The sequence below is a fragment of the Bombina bombina genome, chromosome 12, assembly GCF_027579735.1.
Source record: "Bombina bombina isolate aBomBom1 chromosome 12, aBomBom1.pri, whole genome shotgun sequence".
NCBI lineage: Eukaryota > Metazoa > Chordata > Amphibia > Anura > Bombinatoridae > Bombina > Bombina bombina.
The window spans coordinates 112,251,093-112,271,996 of record NC_069510.1 but is presented as its reverse complement, the minus strand read 5'-3'; the positions used below and the strand labels follow the sequence as shown (position 1 = coordinate 112,271,996).

Sequence of the window (20,904 nt, the reverse complement as noted above, 5' to 3'; positions counted from 1 at the left end):
AGTCCCAAGTTCCAAAGAGCCGTTGCATGACTGAGAGCAGCATCAAAGTCCTGAATGTCTGACTCTGACATGAGCAATTAAAGTTAACAGCGGCCAGCGCAGTAAATTTTATACACTTTGGGTGAAATTCAGGCTGCACTCACAAACGAGAATTATTGAGCGTCTAGATCTCTAAGGGAGGACGAGCTGCTGAACCAGACTGTACTAAAAAACTTTACACTTAACTGCCTGTTACAAGGGTCACTGCCCGTGGGGTCATTTGTTAAACCTTTCTCTCGTCAAATGGGACTTTAGTGCACTTGTTCTCCAATGCGTTATATCTCCTGTGTGCCGCCAAAGTTTTATTTAGACTCAGTAAGTGACCATTGGAAATGTAAGTAAAATCATAACATCACAGACATGCAGCAAGCATTAAATTACCCAGCTCCATAATATCCTTCTTTTGATACCCAGCATTATATGATCCTTTATTAGTCTGACGTCTTTTCGCTGAGTGTCTATATTTTAGCTTGACTATTAAATTAGCATTTGGTCAGGCAAACACTCATCCACCTAGCAAATATCATAGAAATATCTCTTTTTTTTTTGTTAGTTGGTTATATATGAGAAGTTTATTATATAAGAAGCAGAAAGCTTTTAGGTCTAAAACATAAAGTCCTCTTCACCAAAATTGTTAAAGGAATATGAAACCTAAAATAGTTCTTTCATGATTCAGATAGAGCATGCGATTTTAAACAACGTTCTAATTTACTTCTATTATCAATTTTTATTTGTTCTCCTGGGGGTCTATTTTTATATGTGCGGACAGACATCATCCACTATAGCGAACCATGTCCGCCGCACATCGATAAATGCCGACAGCATACTCTGTCGGCATTTATCATTGCACCAGCAGTTCTTGTGAACTGCTGGTGCAATACCGCCCCCTGCAGATTCGCGCTAGCAGGGGGTGTCAATCAGCCCGATCGTATATGATCGGGCAGATTGCTATACGCGGACTCAGAGGCGGCGTATGAGTTTAGGAGCAGCGCTCTTAAGACCGCTGCTTCTTAACTCCTGTTTTCCGGCGAGCCTGAAGGCTTGTGCGGAAACAAGGGTAACAGGGGCCATTTGGCCCTTCTTAAATAGACCCCTTGGTGTCTTTTGTTAAAAAGCAGGGACATACGCTTGGGAGCCTGCCCATGTCTGGGGCACTATACGGCAAGAGTTTTGCAAGAATGTTTTCTTTTGAAAGAGCACAAGATGGCAGAACTGGTGCTACCTAGGTATCTTTTTGACAAAGAATTTGATAATAGAAGTAAATTGGAACCTTTATTAAATTTGTATGTTCTGTCTGAATTACAAATTTTAAAAAAATGGGGTTTCATATATCTGTATTTTTTACCATGAATCCTTGTCATTGTGTATCCCGTCTCATTTACCTAGCACTACAGAATTTGGTATGGTTTACAAATAAAATAATACTAATTTAAGATTAAAAAGGTATAAGAAGAATTAAAGGAAAATGAAACCTAAACTTTTTTCTTTAATGATTTAGATAGAGCATTCAATTTTAAACAGCTTTATAATTTACTTTCTGTAATCAAATTTTCTTCATTCTCTTTGTATCTTTTGTTGAAAAAAAAAAAAAAGCTCAGGAGCGTGCATGTGTCTGGAGCACTATATAGCAGCAGTTTTGCAAGAATGTTATCCATTTGCAAGAACACTAGATGGCAGCACTATTTGCTGCCATGTAGTTCTCCAGACACCAACCTAGGTATCTCTTCAACAAAGAATAATGTGGGAACTAAGCAAATTTGATAATAGAAGCTAAGGGAAATGTCCCTTTAAGGTAGGTTTTTCCTTTATGTCCTTGTTTCCCTAGATAAAACGAGGACCTACACAACATACATCCAAAATGGTAGAAACCAGATCAGAATGTTGAAATTCACAACCATGGATTGCTTAAATGCTATTTTACCCAAGATCAACTAGGTCTCTGTCTAGGGCAGAAGGGTTGGGGGGGCAGCACAATCTTTTCTAGGGCAACATTCTCTTCTGATATCTTAGTTATTGATATTATTAAAACTGAATAGTCATTGGTTGTCTACCAGGGTACATGACACTTCCAAGTGTCGCTCATCTCCGTTGGGTGATAGATATATCAGGCAAATATCAGATATAATTATTGGGAGTGGAGGGGTTTTGGGAGCAGCAAAATGTCCAAGTGCACAGGGAAAGACAAAAACTAAACACACCATTGGCTCAAACCTCATCTTTAAACGGCCCAGGCTTCCTCCCAAGATTGCAAAACCTACTACCTGGTGCTTGGTCACACCCTATGTTCTCAAACAAATCTGCAAACAGTAGAAACACAAACTGGAGTTAATCTGATCCTGTAATTACTGGGTGGCTTGGGAGACAAAGTGAAGTGGTGTATGGGTGGAGTCAGTGTTAATGAGTGAGCAGTGTCTGGTTAGTACAGGGGGACATGACTTGTTGAATCGGTTGAAGCAGGGCTAGTATTAAAGAGTTTGGTTAGGGGTAAAGCAGCAGGCAATACCGCAAATGACACTTGGAAGCTCTGCTGTCTTTATATTACACAACGAAAACCACACAAGTCTTATGTTGTAGTCGTTTAGTAAACGTGCCACATTAAAGAAAGAAGAGAATTTATAGAGTAGCAAATAAAGTCAGTAGCAAACAACAATTGCCTAGTGTGAGCTACTAATGTGAGATCTACCAGGTCTCTTGTGGGATCCAAGGATAGGAAATATTTCTTCTGTGAAAACTATGCTAATTTAAGGTTGGTTTTTAGAACATCTCAGAAATGTGGAGGATGTAGACTCCACAACTACAGAGGTACACGTTTTTCTGCTTGATCATTTGTGGGATTCCAAAAATGAATTGCTCTTTTGAAAACTGCCCACATAAGGACATACAGTATGTTGGAACATCTTAGGAACATGGTGGACCAAGACTCCACTAATCCTTTGACACACAACTTTCATAGTTTCATAACTGTGACAGTTCTTTACTGGAATACCAGGGTATTAAGAATATTGCAAAGTCCCTGAGAAGAAGAAATGTTTTCATATTTCATACTATGAACAGAAAAACATTTGGGGTACAATTTTGTAATGGGATGTGAACTTATATATATTTAAATTGGTATATTATTTGTCACAGTGGTGATTTCCAAAGGCAATTCAGATGTACGTCTTTGTTTTCTATTTATCAATTTAAATAATGTGTTTATTGGTCTGCTGAGATATCCAATATCTAATATGCATATGACATATATTACCAATGTGAAATATAACTACATTTCCAAAGCAGAAGGTGAGACTGCTCCACGCACAATGGGAATGGGAATTCAAAATGAAAGTTTTATAATTTAGAGTATAGCAATTAAAAAAGTATATATAATTTACTTTTGTTGTCATACTAGTAGGACAAGAATGTTGCAACAATCTTATACATATACATGCACACTGCTACCTAGTATCTTGTGAATTAAATACTTGTGCTATTTGTACATCCGGGCAGTAGACGTACAGTGTCCACTGCCCATTTGACATGAATGCAGGAGGACAGGTTCCCAGAGTCCCAAGTATATGGTGCCCATATTTTTAACTGTTACACATTTAGGGGGCCCGATTTATTATATGCGGGCGGACATGATTCGCTGTAGCGAATCATGTCCCACCCTCATCGATAAATGCCGACAGATCATTGCACAAGCATTTCTTGTGAAATGCTTGTGTAATGCCGCCCCCCTGCACATTCACGGCCAACTGGCCGTTAGCAGGAGGTGCCAATCATCCCAGAGCGTATCTGATTGGGATGAAGTGCAGTCCGCTACCTCAGAGGTGGCAGACAGGTTAAGGAGCAGCGATCTTACGACCGCTGCTTCTTAACTCCTGATTCTGGAGAGCGCGGAATGAGCAGCATTCCGTGCTTAGTGAATCAGCCACATTAGTGGTTCAAAGGGCACATGCACACTGCAGAGTATATCTCAGTATGTTGTCATGGGAAGGAACTAAAATTATTAAACAAAAGAGGCCAAAAGAAAGAAGGAAATGTGATAATAATCATTAAAAACATATGTAACTTTAACCATATTAATTTCTTCATAACTTTTGTTCTATTATTTACAAATTTTAAAAAAGAACTTTCACCAAAATGTGAATGAAAAGAAAACTACCATATCTTCTCACATTGAAGTAAATTCTGATCCATTAGAAGAGCAATTCAATGCCATTCAAATCCATTAGAAAACCTACATTTCACAGATCGCTATTTTCTTTTTTTTTACTTTGTACTGAAATAAAAAGTCACATGTACTTTAAAAACCCTTACAGATACTATTCCAACCAACCAAAAAAAGGCACGATTCCTGAATTTATCAAATTCAACAGACTACTGTCTTGAAAACTTAAATTATGCTTACCTGATAATTTTTCTTTCCTTCTGACGGGGAGAGAGTCCACAGCTGCATTCATTACTTTTGGGGAATTCAGAAACCTAGCCACCAGGAGGAGGGCAAAGACACCCAAGCCAAAGGGCTTAAATACCCTCCCCCACTTCCCTCATCCCCCAGTCATTCTGCCAAGGGGAACAAGGAACAGTAGGAGAAATATCAGGGTGAGAAAGGGGTGCGAGAAGAATAATAAAAAAATAAATAAACGACCGCCCCATATAAAAACCTGGGCGGAGGAGCTGTGGACTCTCCCCGTCAGAAGAAAAGAAAATGATCAGGTAACATAATTTAAGTTTTTCTTCTTAAAGGGGTGAGAGTGGAAAGCTGCATTCATTACTTTTGGGAGAAACAAAACCCAAGCTATAGCGGACCACAGAATGAAAAAAAAAAAAAAAGGGCGGTAGATGAGGCGGCCCATTCGAAGGGCACCACAGTCTAAAATACCCAAACACCTGACAAAAACAACTGCCTCACCAGAAACAGAGGGATAAGACCTGAAAGGACCAGGTAACTGCCCATCAGGTAAAACCAGCAATGGTCCCAGTTAGAGACCGCTCAAATCATTAGATTCCACCGAGCACAAAGCCTTTGAGGAGACCAAATCCCGCAGGCTCCAAGCCCACACTTAAACTTACCCCCGACCCGAGGGAAGGGGACTTCCACATACCCCCTGAAGGGAAGATGAGAAAGAAGAAGAACTCAACAGATATCTAAAGACCAACAAGCTAGGGTAAAATGAACCCTAGCCGAACTCCAAACAAAAGGTTGCAACAGGGACAAAAACGCATAGAGGACAAACTCCAACGACCGAACAAAGAGAAGGGAGGGGAAAAAAACTACCCTTATCTGAACGGAAGTCCAAGGGACCATGTAAAGTCCCAACCCTGGCGACCTAGAGAGACAAGGTACACCCCATCCCTCACACAAGCGTTCAATCGCGCACTACTATGAAAGAGCGACCGAGGGGATTAAAAAACCACCCCCGGGATCCTCCTAAAAATAGCACCATAAATCTTATCATGCTCCAGATGAAGCCACATGCTTCCCTCTGCAACAGAAGTCTAGCAGACTCAGCCGGTAACACTAGCCAAACCAAGCTAGGAACTGCACCAGGACTTCCCACAGAGGAAAATACAGAAGGAATGCAGAAACTCACTTCCTCTTCGCAGGAAAAACAAGGAAGTAGGAGAGCATCCAAAACCAGCAGAGAAAGCCACTTGCTGAGGAAGGAACCACCGCGAAGCCTCCCAGTTAAGGAGGGGATCACAAGATCCAAGTAAGATACGCGGTCTAAGGGCTCAACCAAGCAGACAGACCTCTGACCCCCCCCTCTCCGAGGCAACGGACTCAGCAACCAAAGCGACAGGCAATGTCTGAAAGCAGGAAAATAAACCATTCCCCGTGACATACCCAGATCCTCAGTAAGGAAAAAGGAGGGGAGCTAAATTGAACGTACAATGGGGTAGAGCAAACTCCACCATTTGCTAACAAGACTGGCATGCTAACCACTAAGCTATGACAGAACATAGGACGAGTTTCGGGTTCCAGGACCCAGACACCGATCCTTACCCTACAAGAAGGGACACTCCCAGGCAAAAGAGAGACTACACTGAAATAACAGTGACGGGCACGATACCAGATACCAACCCTTCATGACATCCTGCACGCAAGGCAGGGGGGGACCCCACTGAACAGAGGAAGACCTCCGGGCACTAGGTGGATACTGAGGTATGCCACAATCTCCCTAAGGGGAGGAAAAAGCTAAATAAAACCGCTCACCCACACCACAGACATGGAGTGTGCGGCAGCAGAGAGATGGCAAAGGAAATACCAATTGTAGAGGAACCATCCGGCTGCAACAGCCGGCTCAGTAGAATACAAACAGCCATCGAGCACACTTTTAAGTTGCAAATAGCTGCAACAGATTGCAACTCGCAATCTCCCGCTTGCTATGCAGCTAAACTACCCATCAGGCTATTTCCAAGTCTCCCATAAGAGAAAAACAAAACCCTCTGAAAGGGCAAGTGGAAGTCTCAGAACCGGAAGGAATGAACCGCCCAAGACCCATCAAAGAGAGGCGGTCAGATATCCAAGACAAGAACATGTCCTGGAAAACCTGACATCCGGAAACCAGTGCCGGCTACAAGGTAGTAACCCCTGATGCCCCACCCAAAAGAAGAAACGAGAACCAGCTTGACGTCTAAGAACGAAAGGCCTTCCTCTACCATGTTTTAGCTCTGCAAGGGGGCAAGAGCCTCAAAAAAAAAATTTACATTTTTTTTTAAAAACTCATGGGATGTTTGCTCTCCACGGAAATCTTTAGTAAAGGCGAAAGCTTTATTCGATCTGAAGAGAAACCAGAGTATAACAAACTCCTCATCTGAGTGAGCAACTCACCACCCAACCAGGAAAGCCAGTTATAACCCGGCACCACGTGGATGTGATATAGACCTTAAGGAACAGAAAATAGCGCCCGACCCAGGACCAGCCTGCTACATAGGGGGCACTCAAACTATCCCAGGGCCACAGAAAAAATCGAAACCAATAAGAATCGACAAAAGGAACTATAGAAATAACGATGTACTAAACACCTTAACAGTGCAACTTCCGCGGAAGTGCCCAAGCGACCACAAAATCGCAAGTATCAGATTCCATAGAAGAAAAGAAAAATTATAACAGGGCATAAGCTTCTCGAAAAGGAAATAAATACATCTTATCGGATCAAAGAAAAAGAGACAGCACCAGCAAGGGAACGCCCAAGAAAATGGGGCACACTTACAAGACCCAGCCATCGTAGTGACCCCATTCTCCCGAAGCTCAGGACTGGAATAAGATACCCCAAAAAGAAAATAAATTTGGAGACGACAAGGAGATTAACTTCATCCCCCCACATCTAACCCAGCTTGCCATCTGGAACAGAAGACAGAGGATCCCTCAAACCCATTAGATTGGGATCCTCCAGCACCCGCCAAAACATGCCGCAGTAGGACATGAAGGGCGCGCCAGTCTAGAACGAAAAGCAAGACATACCTCCACCGGGGCAACTGGACGACCCCGACCCGAGGGTTGGGCCCCTGAAGCTTTAGAGAAAACCGCTTCCCCCAGATGACTGATCTGACCCAGACGATCCCACGCCTGACGAGACCTGGTTTAACAGAACATGGACCTCTGGAGGAAACAGAGCCGCCTTCCGGGAGAAGGGTAACGGCTTCAGAGACACCTGCTTGCGTAGCTAGGGAAGGTTCTAGGGCACGCGCCTCACGGGATGTGGGATCCCCAGGGGCGGATGGCTCGGCGGACTCTAAGTTCCCTGTTGCGGAGAAAAGAGCACTCTAAAGCAGCAATTCGAACATAACTCATGGGCATGGATTACTCGGGCCATCTCATACTCTTCACAAAAAGTAGAATCTGAAATAAGAGACATCCGTCTCCAAAGAATCTGAATCATCCATAACTTGGATAGAAATTATGGATAGAAGAAAAAAATAAAAACGCACCTTACACCCCCATGGCTGGGGGCACTCACCACCTCCTGTGACCCAGCCAACTAGCGAAACAGACTCTCCGTCGCCGATGCGGTCAGGAATATGGAAATGGAGTGCCGAACCGTGACCACACCAAGTAACAAGGGTACACGTGCAGGCCAGAGAAAAGCGCACCAAAGGGCCACAAGAGCCATGCAGCCTGACAAAAAAAGGCTGTTATTTCCGATATAGCCACGAGCCCAAGCGTCACTACACATTAGCAGATAGAATCACATAAACATGATTAAAGTCCCCCCTGTTCAATAACCCCCTTCAGGAGACATTAACCCTTGATTCCATAAAGATAAAGGAGTCCCACTGAGACCATGACTTCTTCGTTTACATTACATTCACACATCAAAGTAAAATGAAACGATCTTACCGGAATCTACGCCATGGAACAGGAACACGGCCCTTCAAGTGTGACAGATAGCACATCGCTTTCTGATATGGACTTGAGTGAAGAAAGAAGGCAGCGAAACTAGTGCAACGCCGATTGCTAAGGAGCTGTTAACATGAATCAGGATGGTTTCACAAAAAGACTCTTCCTGCATCTCCGATATCATTCATCCATGCTCTTACTGAGAGGCTGACAGGATTACTTAAAACTTCAGTCCCATTTCGAAGAGTACTACCCTCCATAAGAGACTATCTTTAATCTTCCGACATTTCTCTGCCAACCTCCTGTGACGAAAGCAAAGAATGACTGGGGGATGAGGGAAGTGGGGCGAGGTAGTTAAGCCTTTGGCTGGGGTGTCTTTGCCTCCTGAATTCCTAAAAGTAATTAATGCAGCTGTGGACTCTCCCCATTTAAGAAGAAAAACCTATTTCATGTGTTTGTCCACTTCCCAGCCCATCCATCCAACTTCCCAGCCCATCCCACTGCCCACCCCAGTCCATACCACTGCTCACCCAAGCCCATTCCACTGCACTACCCAGCCCATCCCACTGCCCAACCATTACTCAACCCCAAAGTTGCTGTGAGTCCTTACCTACAACTCCCTGACTCCTGCAAAACTACCAATCCCAGATATTTATTTTCTTATGTTTTTGTTTTTTATTTTGTTGTTTATGTTTTCACACATATTCATTTCACATTTTAATAAAAATTATTGCTTTCTGGTTAAATAAGAAGTTAAATATTTGCACGAATCGCACTAATGAAACGCCTAAAAAAATAAAATATGATATGGATATTCATTAATTGATTGGTAGCTCAAAATGAACGTTAATTATAAAATTATGCAACATTATATGAAATTATTAATTTAACAATTCTTAATTTTTAGTTTATATTAATGATGATGTGAGAAAAAAAAGAATAAAAAAAACACAATATACAGTAAAAATCAATATTAAATCAATTAGTTGTTTTTTTGCCTCTATATATTGCAACTGCATAGGTCTGTGGATAACACTGTGAAAAGCCAGTATAGTATATTTTTTTTACATGTGTTTATCATATCAGAGTGTAAGAAAAACACTTCCTGCCCCACTCCCTCCAAATAAATATATTAAAGGCATAGTCTAGTCAAAATTAAACATTCATGATTCAGATAGAGGATGCAATTTTAAGTAACTTTCTAATTTACTCCTATTATTAATTTTTCATCGTTCTCTTGGTATCTTGATTTGAAAAAGCAGAAATGTAAGCATAGGAGCCGGCCCATTTTTTGTTCCAGTAACTTAATTTGAAAGACTAAATGTCTTCCAAATTAGAGACATCGCATTCATATAAAGTGTAGCAAGATGACTCTTTAAAAGGTAATATATATATATATAATATATATATATATATAATATATATATATATATATATATATATAAAAAGGATCCATTAAATTCCACCATGTTTAACTGAATATAGGAACAAACAATAAAAAAGCAATATATACTGTATTTTATGTTTATTTTGCTATTTTTTCCTGTAATTTACCTCATACAGTGTATTTTTTAAATCTTAAATTTAATTGTTATATGCCCAAAAACAATGATGTAAATCCCTAAGACATATATTGAGAAGACATTTTATTGCTTACATTTTGCTTTTTTGTTTTTTTTTATTTACTCTATACTGTTATAGTTTGAGGCAGCTGGATTCATTTTGATTCTATACAAATGTGAGACATTCAGCCCTCTGAATGCACCACTGACGATGAACGGCTAATATGTGATATTGCGGGTAGCATCCAAGTCTGCACTAGCAAAACCTAACAAATATGACCCTACAGACAGAAGTGGTGCATTTAAAAGGACAGACTAACATTTTACATCAATTGATCATGCTTGGGTACCAGGCAAACAATATTCGCAATTTAAAGTAGAATCTGTGTGTAAGTTTGTGAATAACAGAACAATAAGAGGCCTCAGCCAGTCCAGGAATGCGGCATCTGGCACTCAATGAACTCTCCTGTAAAGTGTTTGCCAATTTTCAGAATGGCTCGGAGCAGGAAATCTCTGCCAAGGCAGTAAACAGCTTTTATCAGCAATAATCATGGCATAATCCCAGCGAAAAAACCCAACCAACATATGGCGGCAGCTCTCCAAACACACTCCCAACAACGTAGGGGGCATTTTTACGATGCCGTCCACTAGAAGAGAATCTGCCGTGGGTTTTTAGCTGTTTTTTTTCTTTCATTGCAGGTTATAATCTTCCCTGTTTGAGTTGATGGGGCGCTGGGGAATTTAACGCTAATGAGACGATTTTTCTTCGGGAAAAGAAAAAAAAGAATACAAGAAGAACAGGAGGGGGGAAGATACAGTATGATGAAAGGAGAGGGGGATAAGGAGTGATTTGGGGCGATGCAACAAGGGAGAAAGAAATTAAAGAAAAATTAGTTGAAGGTGAAAGAAAAGAAAGAAGAAATAGGGAGGGGAGAGGGTGTATTTGGCAAAGAAGGAAGTGTGGTGCATGAAAAGTGGTAAAGGAAGGTTAGAAAAGGGGAGTGAAAAAAGTGTATGTGAGAAGAAGTGAAAAAATAAAGAGGGTTGCATGATCAAACAGGAATAGGAAATCAGTGGTAGAGAAGGCAGTGAGTGAAAGGAGATGGATAAATCTGGATGTGGAAAAAAAAAAGCTGTCAGGTGACAATAAGGAAGAAATAAAAGGTCACATTTAGGGAAACAATGCGCCTGATGACACTGTAGAAGTGGAGGCGAGAGCCAAGAAATGTATTCCACACGTCAGTAACATGTTTACACAACCAGAGATCCTGCATAAAATACAAAAGAAACTAATAAACTGCCAATAAACATAAAATAGTTATCACAATAGAAAGAATATTAGTATGATACAAATCACTGTTGGAGTAGAAGATGTTACTACCTACCTTCCAGAGGAGCATCAAACCATTGCACATTAGAAGCTCTTCAAAGCTGTGCCCTAACTCCTATTAATTTGGTTTGCTTACCCTGTTATAGGTTTCTGTATTTTTTTAATCCTCTATTGCCTATCGGCTCATTGTTTAATCATTTCTAGTAACCACACAATAATTACTCAACTGAATGTTCTTCTAACCTCTTGATCCAGGTGCCATGTAATGGTCCCCATAGTTTTTCTTACAATCATTCTACTAACTGTTCCTCTTACTGTCCCAATAACTATTTTCTTTATTCTTGTAAAGATCCCAAAATATTTCCCTGATTGCTCTACTAACTAGTCAAATTACTTTTCCAAGTCATTCTGTCAACATTCTTAATGTGATTAATCTTGTCCTAATAACTCCTGCCTTGCCTATTCTTGAAACTTTCATACTTCTATATAACAACTATCATGACTGGGTACCACCACAATAAGTCCTTTCGATAGTTCTTGAAACAGTCCCCATGACTCATAAACCTAACTGTTCCTTTTTCTTCTCAACCAGCCTCTCAACTATTTTTCTAAGTTCACCAAAACTCCTCTTGGGTGTTCTTGTAAATTTATAATTGTCCAAACTATTCTTGCAACCATCCCAGTAAATCCTCAACAAAATGAATTAATCCCAGTTTCTTCTTCAGACTATGTTTGTTAGCATTCTTATAACTACTATCCAGAATATTCTAGTAACCATATTTGTAACTACTTTTTGTAACTATCTGTAAGAACCAGGTTAACTAGAACCAGAAGCTAGGCCAAAACCGAACACCAAACAGGCAAAATTGTATTCTAACATCAATCATGTCACAATGCACACATTCTAAATCAGGGGTCAGCTAATTTGGCATTCCAGATATTTTGGAACTACATTTCTCATGATGCTTAGACAGCCTAAAGAGTGTCTCAGCATCATGGGGAAAGTAGTTTCAAAACATCTGGGGGTTCCAAGGTTGCTGACCCCTGCCCTAAATGATGCACATGTGAGCAAGATTGTTCAAAGATTATATCATTGGTAATACGAACATATAATATGTTTGTGTATTTGTTCCAATACCTCTGCTTGATACGCCATAGACATAACTGATATTTTAATGGTCCCTAGAACCCCTACAATGTGGTTGTAACTATCCCTATACCCCCTCACCTATTATAAATTCTGCCTCCCTTCATATTCATTGAGGAAAAACTTTATTTGAACCCCTTTATTCAATTGACAGAACAAAGAGCAAAATGTACACAGCATGTGGGGATGGTGGATCTTAAGAGCAGAGGCACACTGCATGTCGAGAAACATTTCTATCAGCAAAAAAGAACGGTGCTACGTATGTTGTATGGGTAAAACTGCTATAAAAGCAAGATATGCTTTTTCTATTTTAGGGGACCAAATGAGAAGCTTCTAATGGTTTAATGACCAAAATCAGCAGTGTACATTATGTTAAAGTAATACAACATTTTATATTTCCTCTGTAATATAATGCATATTTCTCTTTGTAATTTTGTTTTGGATACATGGACAGAGTCCCTAAGATCCCATAGGATGCATGCAGAGCAGTGAATGTGTGCTTTGTTGTAGCTGTGGTGCAAGCAGTAAGCCTGATTGGCTGTACTAAACATCCAAATAACCAGCTAGCCACTCAGATTAAGCTCTAATAAAGTTTTATTCAATGGAGAGCAAAACATTTAAAAAAAGTATACATAGCATCCGACCATCAGCATGTCCCCAGTCTTACATGTTTCGGCAGGTAATGCCTTAATCATAAACATGAACAGACAATCAACTATCATATTCCTAACAGCTGATTGGTGTATGATGTGGTCGATAAAAAATATGTACAATCTGACTAATAGAAAATTGATAGATTTCAAATTGCAACAATTGATAACATGCCAGAGCAATTTAGGGCAGAATCAAATAATCATGAACCTAGATCAGCCTTTATCTCTTAAATTCTGTCATAGGATCAGAACAAAAATAGCTCTTTAATAAATTATAAGATATCAATTGAGCTAGATCTTTGCACATGATCAACAGTCTTAACATATTCAACATAGTAAACGTTTTATAAATGGCATTTAATTTAGAGAATGGAGACTGCCAGTCTTCGGGGAGGGATGGGGGGGTGGGGGGTGGGCTGGCTGACCATCAAGGATAGGTAGGGAAAATAGTGTTTCCTCAGTATTTAAACAAAACTGAGAAAAGAGGTAAGTCTGCACAGTCCAAAGTTAATACTTTTAAAACATTGCAAAAAAAAAACATATGTAGTGTCTCTATACTCCTTTATAAGGTTTATGTTAAATAAAAGATATGTACAAAATTGTCTCATACAGGGAGTCGAGCAAAGCTCTAGACATTACTATATCTCAAACTGTCCATAATATTTTGTAACCTGCCACCATCACAAACTGACACAATGCAATGCTTCAGGTGCCAGCTTCATGTCACTTTGCCCCTTTCCGTAATTAGCTTGCCTGGGTTATTCTGAACACCTGTATGCCCTGGAGGGGTTAAAGCAACCTATGTCTGTCCCAGCAGCTGCCTGCACACCAGTCACTCTTTCTTGTCACAGCTGATTTATGACCTCCTCCTCGTTCAATTTCACATTTTGTCCCCGACATACCTCTGGCTCATGATCATTTCACGTTGACCCTTCCAGGGCAGGCAGGCCGTATTGATAAAACAATTATCTGCTGGCCGTTCATCTGATATTCCATTTCAATTAGGGCTCGGACAAGAAGAGAGGGAAGAGATTGCAGCATTGATTTTCTAACATACAGCAGTAAGGACGTGGCCAGCGATGAATTCCAACCTTCACTTCTTAAGTCATAATTTCTAAGCTCCCTTGCTCACGTAATGCTTTTTCTTGACATATGCTTGGGTTTGAGGTAAAAAGAGCCAGTTTTCTTCAAATGAAACATTTCTCTACTTCATGTCGGCTACTGTTTGTTAGGGTGAGACCCAGGGAATACAAAGCTGATGGAAAAAACAGTTAACACAAACATGATGTCCTCTATAGTAAAGACAAAGCCTTTCCTAACTGTCTGCACCTCATAATAATATTCATAATATCTGATCAACAGTGACCCTAGAAATACCTTGCTATGTATACACCGACATTAGTCCTTCCAAGAACCAATCACCTAAACATGTTACTGCTAGGAATAAAGGGCACTAATGGTACAGTTACTGCTAGGAATAAAGGGTACTAATGGTACAGTTACTGCTAGGAATAAAGGGTACTAATGGTACAGTTACTGCTAGGAATAAAGGGTACTAATGGTAGTAACTGTACCATTAGTACCCTTTATTCCTAGCAGTAACTGTACCATTAGTACCCTTTATTCCTAGCAGTAACTGTACCATTAGTACCCTTTATTCCTAGCAGTAACTATACCATTAGTAACCTTTATTCCTAGCAGTAACTGTACCATTAGTACCCTTTATTCCTAGCAGTAACTGTACCATTAGTACCCTTTATTCCTAGCAGTAACTGTACCATTAGTACCCTTTATTCCTAGCAGTAACTATACCATTAGTACCCTTTATTCCTAGCAGTAACTGTACCATTAGTACCCTTTATTCCTAGCAGTAACTGTACCATTAGTACCCTTTATTCCTAGCAGTAACTGTACCATTAGTACCCTTTATTCCTAGCAATAACTGTACCATTAGTACCCTTTATTCCTAGCAGTAACTGTACCATTAGTACCCTTTATTCCTAGCAGTAACTGTACCATTAGTACCCTTTATTCCTAGCAGTAACTGTACCATTAGTACCCTTTATTCCTAGCAGTAACTATACCATTAGTACAACTTGGTTCAAGAAGGAATTAATCCATAAAGCACATCATTTTCCTTAAAGGGACATTCCAACCAAAACTGGAATCCACATGAATACATTTCAGTTTTGAACAGATGTATTTTTGTAATATTAATGTATTAGCAAAAATTCTTCTAATAAAAGCTATAAATGTTTCAAAAGTGTATTTAAGTATGCACCATGCACCAGCATTTTAAATACAGCACTTGCTCAGAGAGCCTAAGGTGCTTATACCATCTGGTAATTACTCAATTTGTTAATTGCTGATATGATACAAGCCCCACTGGTGCTCTGAGCAGCTGCAGTATTTAACATGCTGGTGCACTGAGAATATCTAGCTATGCTTCACATGCACAGGAAAATGTTAACACTAAAACAGTGATAACTTTTACTAGAAGCATTTTTGCTAATACATGTATATTGCAAATATGTTTCTAATAAAAGATGTAATTCATCTATGTGCATTTTAATTTTGACTGGAATGTCCCTTTAATGCACTTTGGCCCTAGCAGGAACTTATCACTTAATAGTAAAATGTTGCCCTAGCAGGAACTGATCCTGTAAACATGTCATTGTCATTAGTGCACTTTATCCCTAGCAGGGACTGATCCTGTAAACATGTCACTGTCATTAGTGCACTTTATTCCTAGCAGGGACTGATCCTGTAAACATGTCACTGTCATTAGTGCACTTTATCCCTAGCAGGGACTGATCCTGTAAACATGTCACTATCATTAGTGCACTTTATACCTAGCAGGGACTGATCCTGTAAACATGTCACTGTCATTAGTGCACTTTATACCTAGCAGGGGCTGATCCTGTAAACATGTCACTGTCATTAGTGCACTTTATACCTAGCAGGGACTGATCCTGTAAACATGTCACTGTCATTAGTGCACTTTATCCCTAGCAGGGACTGATCCTGCAAACATGCCACTGTCATTAGTGCACTTTATCCCTAGCAGGGGCTGATCCTGTAAACATGTCATTGTCATTAGTGCACTTTATCCCTAGCAGGGACTGATCCTGTAATTATGTCACTGTCATTAGTGCACTTTATACCTTGCAGGGACTGATCCTGTAAACATGTCACTGTCATTAGTGCACTTTATCCCTAGCAGGGACTGATCCTGTAATCATGTCATTGTCATTAGTGCACTTTATTCCTAGCAGGGACTGATCCTGTAAACATGTCACTGTCATTAGTGCACTTTATCCCTAGCAGGGACTGATCCTGTAAACATGTCACTATCATTAGTGCACGTTATCCCTAGCAGAGACTGATCCTGTAAACATGTCACTGTCATTAGTGCACTTTATCCCTAGCAGGGACTGATCCTGTAAACATGTCACTGTCATTAGTGCACATTATCCCTAGCAGTGACTGATCCTGTAAACATGTCACTGTCATTAGTGCACGTTATCCCTAGCAGGGACTGATCCTGCAAACATGTCACTGTCATTAGTGCACTTTATCCCTAGCAGTGACTGATCCTGTAAACATGTCACTGTCATTAGTGCACTTTATCCCTAGCAGGGACTGATCCTGTAAACATGTTATTGTCATTAGTGCACTTTATCCCCAGCAGGGACTGATCCTGTAAACATGTCACTGTCATTAGTGCATTTTATACCTAGCAGGGGCTGATTCTGTAAACATGTCACTGTCATTAGTGCACTTTATCCCTAGCAGGGACTGATCCTGTAAACATGTCACTGTCATTAGTGCACTTTATCCCTAGCAGGGACTGATCCTGTAAACATGTCACTGTCATTAGTGGACTTTATCCCTAGCAGGGACTGATCCTGTAAACATGTCACTGTCATTAGTGTACTTTATACCTAGCAGGGACTGATCCTGTAAACATGTCACTGTCATTAGTGCACTTTATCCCTAGCAGGGACTGCTCCTGTAAACATGTCACTGTCATTAGTGTATTTTATCCCTAGCAGGGACTGATCCTGTAAACATGTCACTGTCATTAGTGTATTTTATACCTAGCAGGGGCTGATCCTGTAAACATGTCACTGTCATTAGTGTATTTTATACCTAGTAGGGACTGATCCTGTAAACATGTCACTGGCATTAGTGTATTTTATACCTAGCAGGGACTGATCCTGTAAACATGTCACTGTCATTAGTGTATTTTATCCCTAGCAGGGACTGATCCTGTAAACATGTCACTGTCATTAGTGTATTTTATACCTAGCAGGGGCTGATCCTGTAAACATGTCACTGTCATTAGTGTATTTTATACCTAGCAGGGACTGATCCTGTAAACATGTCACTGGCATTAGTGTATTTTATACCTAGCAGGGACTGATCCTGTAAACATGTCACTGTCATTAGTGTATTTTATACCTAGCAGGGACTGATCCTGTAAACATGTCACTGTCATTAGTGTATTTTATACCTAGCAGGGACTGATCCTGTAAACATGTCACTGTCATTAGTGCACTTTATCCCTAGCAGGGACTGATCCTGTAAACATGTCACTGTCATTAGTGTATTTTATCCCTAGCAGGGACTGATCCTGTAAACATGTCACTGTCATTAGTGTATTTTATACCTAGCAGGGGCTGATCCTGTAAACATGTCACTGTCATTAGTGTATTTTATACCTAGCAGGGGCTGATCCTGTAAACATGTCACTGCCATTAGTGGACTTTATCCCTAGCAGGGACTGATCCTGTAAACATGTCACTATCATTAGTGCACTTTATCCCTAGCAGAGACTGATCCTGTAAACATGTCATTGTCATTAGTGCACTTTATCCCTAGCAGGGACTGATCCTGTAATTATGTCACTGTCATTAGTGCACTTTATACCTTGCAGGGACTGATCCTGTAAACATGTCACTGTCATTAGTGCACTTTATCCCTAGCAGGGACTGATCCTGTAATCATGTCACTGTCATTAGTGCACTTTATCCCTAGCAGGGACGGATCCTGTAAACATGTCATTGTCATTAGTGCACTTTGTCCCTAGCAGGGACTGATCCTGTAAACATGTCACTGTCATTAGTGCACTTTATTCCTAGCAGGGACTGATCCTGTAAACATGTCACTGTCATTAGTGCACTTTATCCCTAGCAGGGACTGATCCTGTAAACATGTCACTATCATTAGTGCACTTTATCCCTAGCAGAGACTGATCCTGTAAACATGTCACTGTCATTAGTGCACTTTATCCCTAGCAGGGACTGATCCTGTAAACATGTCACTGTCATTAGTGCACATTATCCCTAGCAGTGACTGATCCTGTAAACATGTCACTGTCATTAGTGCACGTTATCCCTAGCAGGGACTGATCCTGCAAACATGTCACTGTCATTAGTGCACTTTATCCCTAGCAGTGACTGATCCTGTAAACATGTCACTGTCATTAGAGCACTTTATCCCTAGCAGGGACTGATCCTGTAAACATGTTATTGTCATTAGTGCACTTTATCCCCAGCAGGGACTGATCCTGTAAACATGTCATTGTCATTAGTGCATTTTATACCTAGCAGGGGCTGATTCTGTAAACATGTCACTGTCATTAGTGCACTTTATCCCTAGCAGGGACTGATCCTGTAAACATGTCACTGTCATTAGTGCACTTTATCCCTAGCAGGGACTGATCCTGTAAACATGTCACTGTCATTAGTGTATTTTATCCCTAGCAGGGACTGATCCTGTAAACATGTCACTGTCATTAGTGTACTTTATACCTAGCAGGGACTGATCCTGTAAACATGTCACTGTCATTAGTGCACTTTATCCCTAGCAGGGACTGATCCTGTAAACATGTCACTGTCATTAGTGTATTTTATCCCTAGCAGGGACTGATCCTGTAAACATGTCACTGTCATTAGTGTATTTTATACCTAGCAGGGGCTGATCCTGTAAACATGTCACTGTCATTAGTGTATTTTATACCTAGCAGGGACTGATCCTGTAAACATGTCACTGGCATTAGTGTATTTTATACCTAGCAGGGACTGATCCTGTAAACATGTCACTGTCATTAGTGTATTTTATACCTAGCAGGGACTGATCCTGTAAACATGTCACTGTCATTAGTGTATTTTATACCTAGCAGGGACTGATCCTGTAAACATGTCACTGTCATTAGTGCACTTTATCCCTAGCAGGGACTGATCCTGTAAACATGTCACTGTCATTAGTGTATTTTATCCCTAGCAGGGACTGATCCTGTAAACATGTCACTGTCATTAGTGTATTTTATACCTAGCAGGGGCTGATCCTGTAAACATGTCACTGTCATTAGTGTATTTTATACCTAGCAGGGGCTGATCCTGTAAACATGTCACTGCCATTAGTGGACTTTATCCCTAGCAGGGACTGATCCTGTAAACATCTCACTGTCATTAGTGCACTTTATCCCTAGCAGGGACTGATCCTGTAAACATGTCACTGTCATTAGTGCACATTATCCCTAACAGTGACTGATCCTGTAAACATGTTACTGTCATTAGTGCACGTTATCCCTAGCAGGGACTGATCCTGCAAACATGTCACTGTCATTAGTGCACTTTATCCCTAGCAGTGACTGATCCTGTAAACATGTCACTGTCATTAGTGCACTTTATCCCTAGCAGGGACTGATCCTGTAAACATGTCATTGTCATTAGTGCACTTTATCCCCAGCAGGGACTGATCCTGTAAACATGTCACTGTCATTAGTGCATTTTATACCTAGCAGGGGCTGATTCTGTAAACATGTCACTGTCATTAGTGCACTTTATCCCTAGCAGGGACTGATCCTGTAAACATGTCACTGTCATTAGTGTATTTTATCCCTAGCAGGGACTGATCCTGTAAACATGTCACTGTCATTAGTGTACTTTATACCTAGCAGGGACTGATCCTGTAAACATGTCACTGTCATTAGTGCACTTTATCCCTAGCAGGGACTGCTCCTGTAAACATGTCACTGTCATTAGTGTATTTTATCCCTAGCAGGGACTGATCCTGTAAACATGTCACTGTCATTAGTGTATTTTATACCTAGCAGGGGCTGATCCTGTAAACATGTCACTGTCATTAGTGTATTTTATACCTAGTAGGGACTGATCCTGTAAACATGTCACTGGCATTAGTGTATTTTATACCTAGCAGGGACTGATCCTGTAAACATGTCACTGTCATTAGTGTATTTTATACCTAGCAGGGACTGATCCTGTAAACATGTCACTGTCATTAGTGTATTTTATACCTAGCAGGGACTGATCCTGTAAACATGTCACTGTCATTAGTGTATTTTATACCTAGCAGGGACTGATCCTGTAAACATGTCACTGTCATTAGTGCACTTTATCCCTAGCAGGGACTGATCCTGTAAACATGTCACTGTCATTAGTGTATTTTATCCCTAGCAGGGACTGATCCTGTAAACATGTCACTGTCATTAGTGTATTTTATACCTAGCAGGGGCTGATCCTGTAAACATGTCACTGTCATTAGTGTATTTTATACCTAGCAGGGGCTGATCCTGTAAACATGTCACTGCCATTAGTGGACTTTATCCCTAGCAGGGACTGATCCTGTAAACATCTCACTGTCATTAGTGCACTTTATCCCTAGCAGGGACTGAACCTGTAAACATGTCACTGTCATTAGTGCACTTTATCCCTAGCAGGGACTGATCCTGCAAACATGTCACTGTCATTAGTGCACTTTATACCTAGCAGGGACTGATCCTGTAAACATGTCATTGTCATTAGTGCACTTTATCC

The 20,904-nt window shown here is 40.6% G+C and overlaps 1 protein-coding gene and 1 pseudogene across 1 annotated transcript in view; both read right to left on the bottom strand.

Moving 5' to 3' along the window:
• Nucleotides 1–20,904, bottom strand: part of PBX3 (PBX homeobox 3) — a 402,498-nt gene that overhangs the window by 204,602 nt on the left and 176,992 nt on the right. The gene's annotated exons all lie outside the window — the stretch shown is intronic.
• Nucleotides 6,705–6,828, bottom strand: LOC128643276 (uncharacterized; annotated as a pseudogene).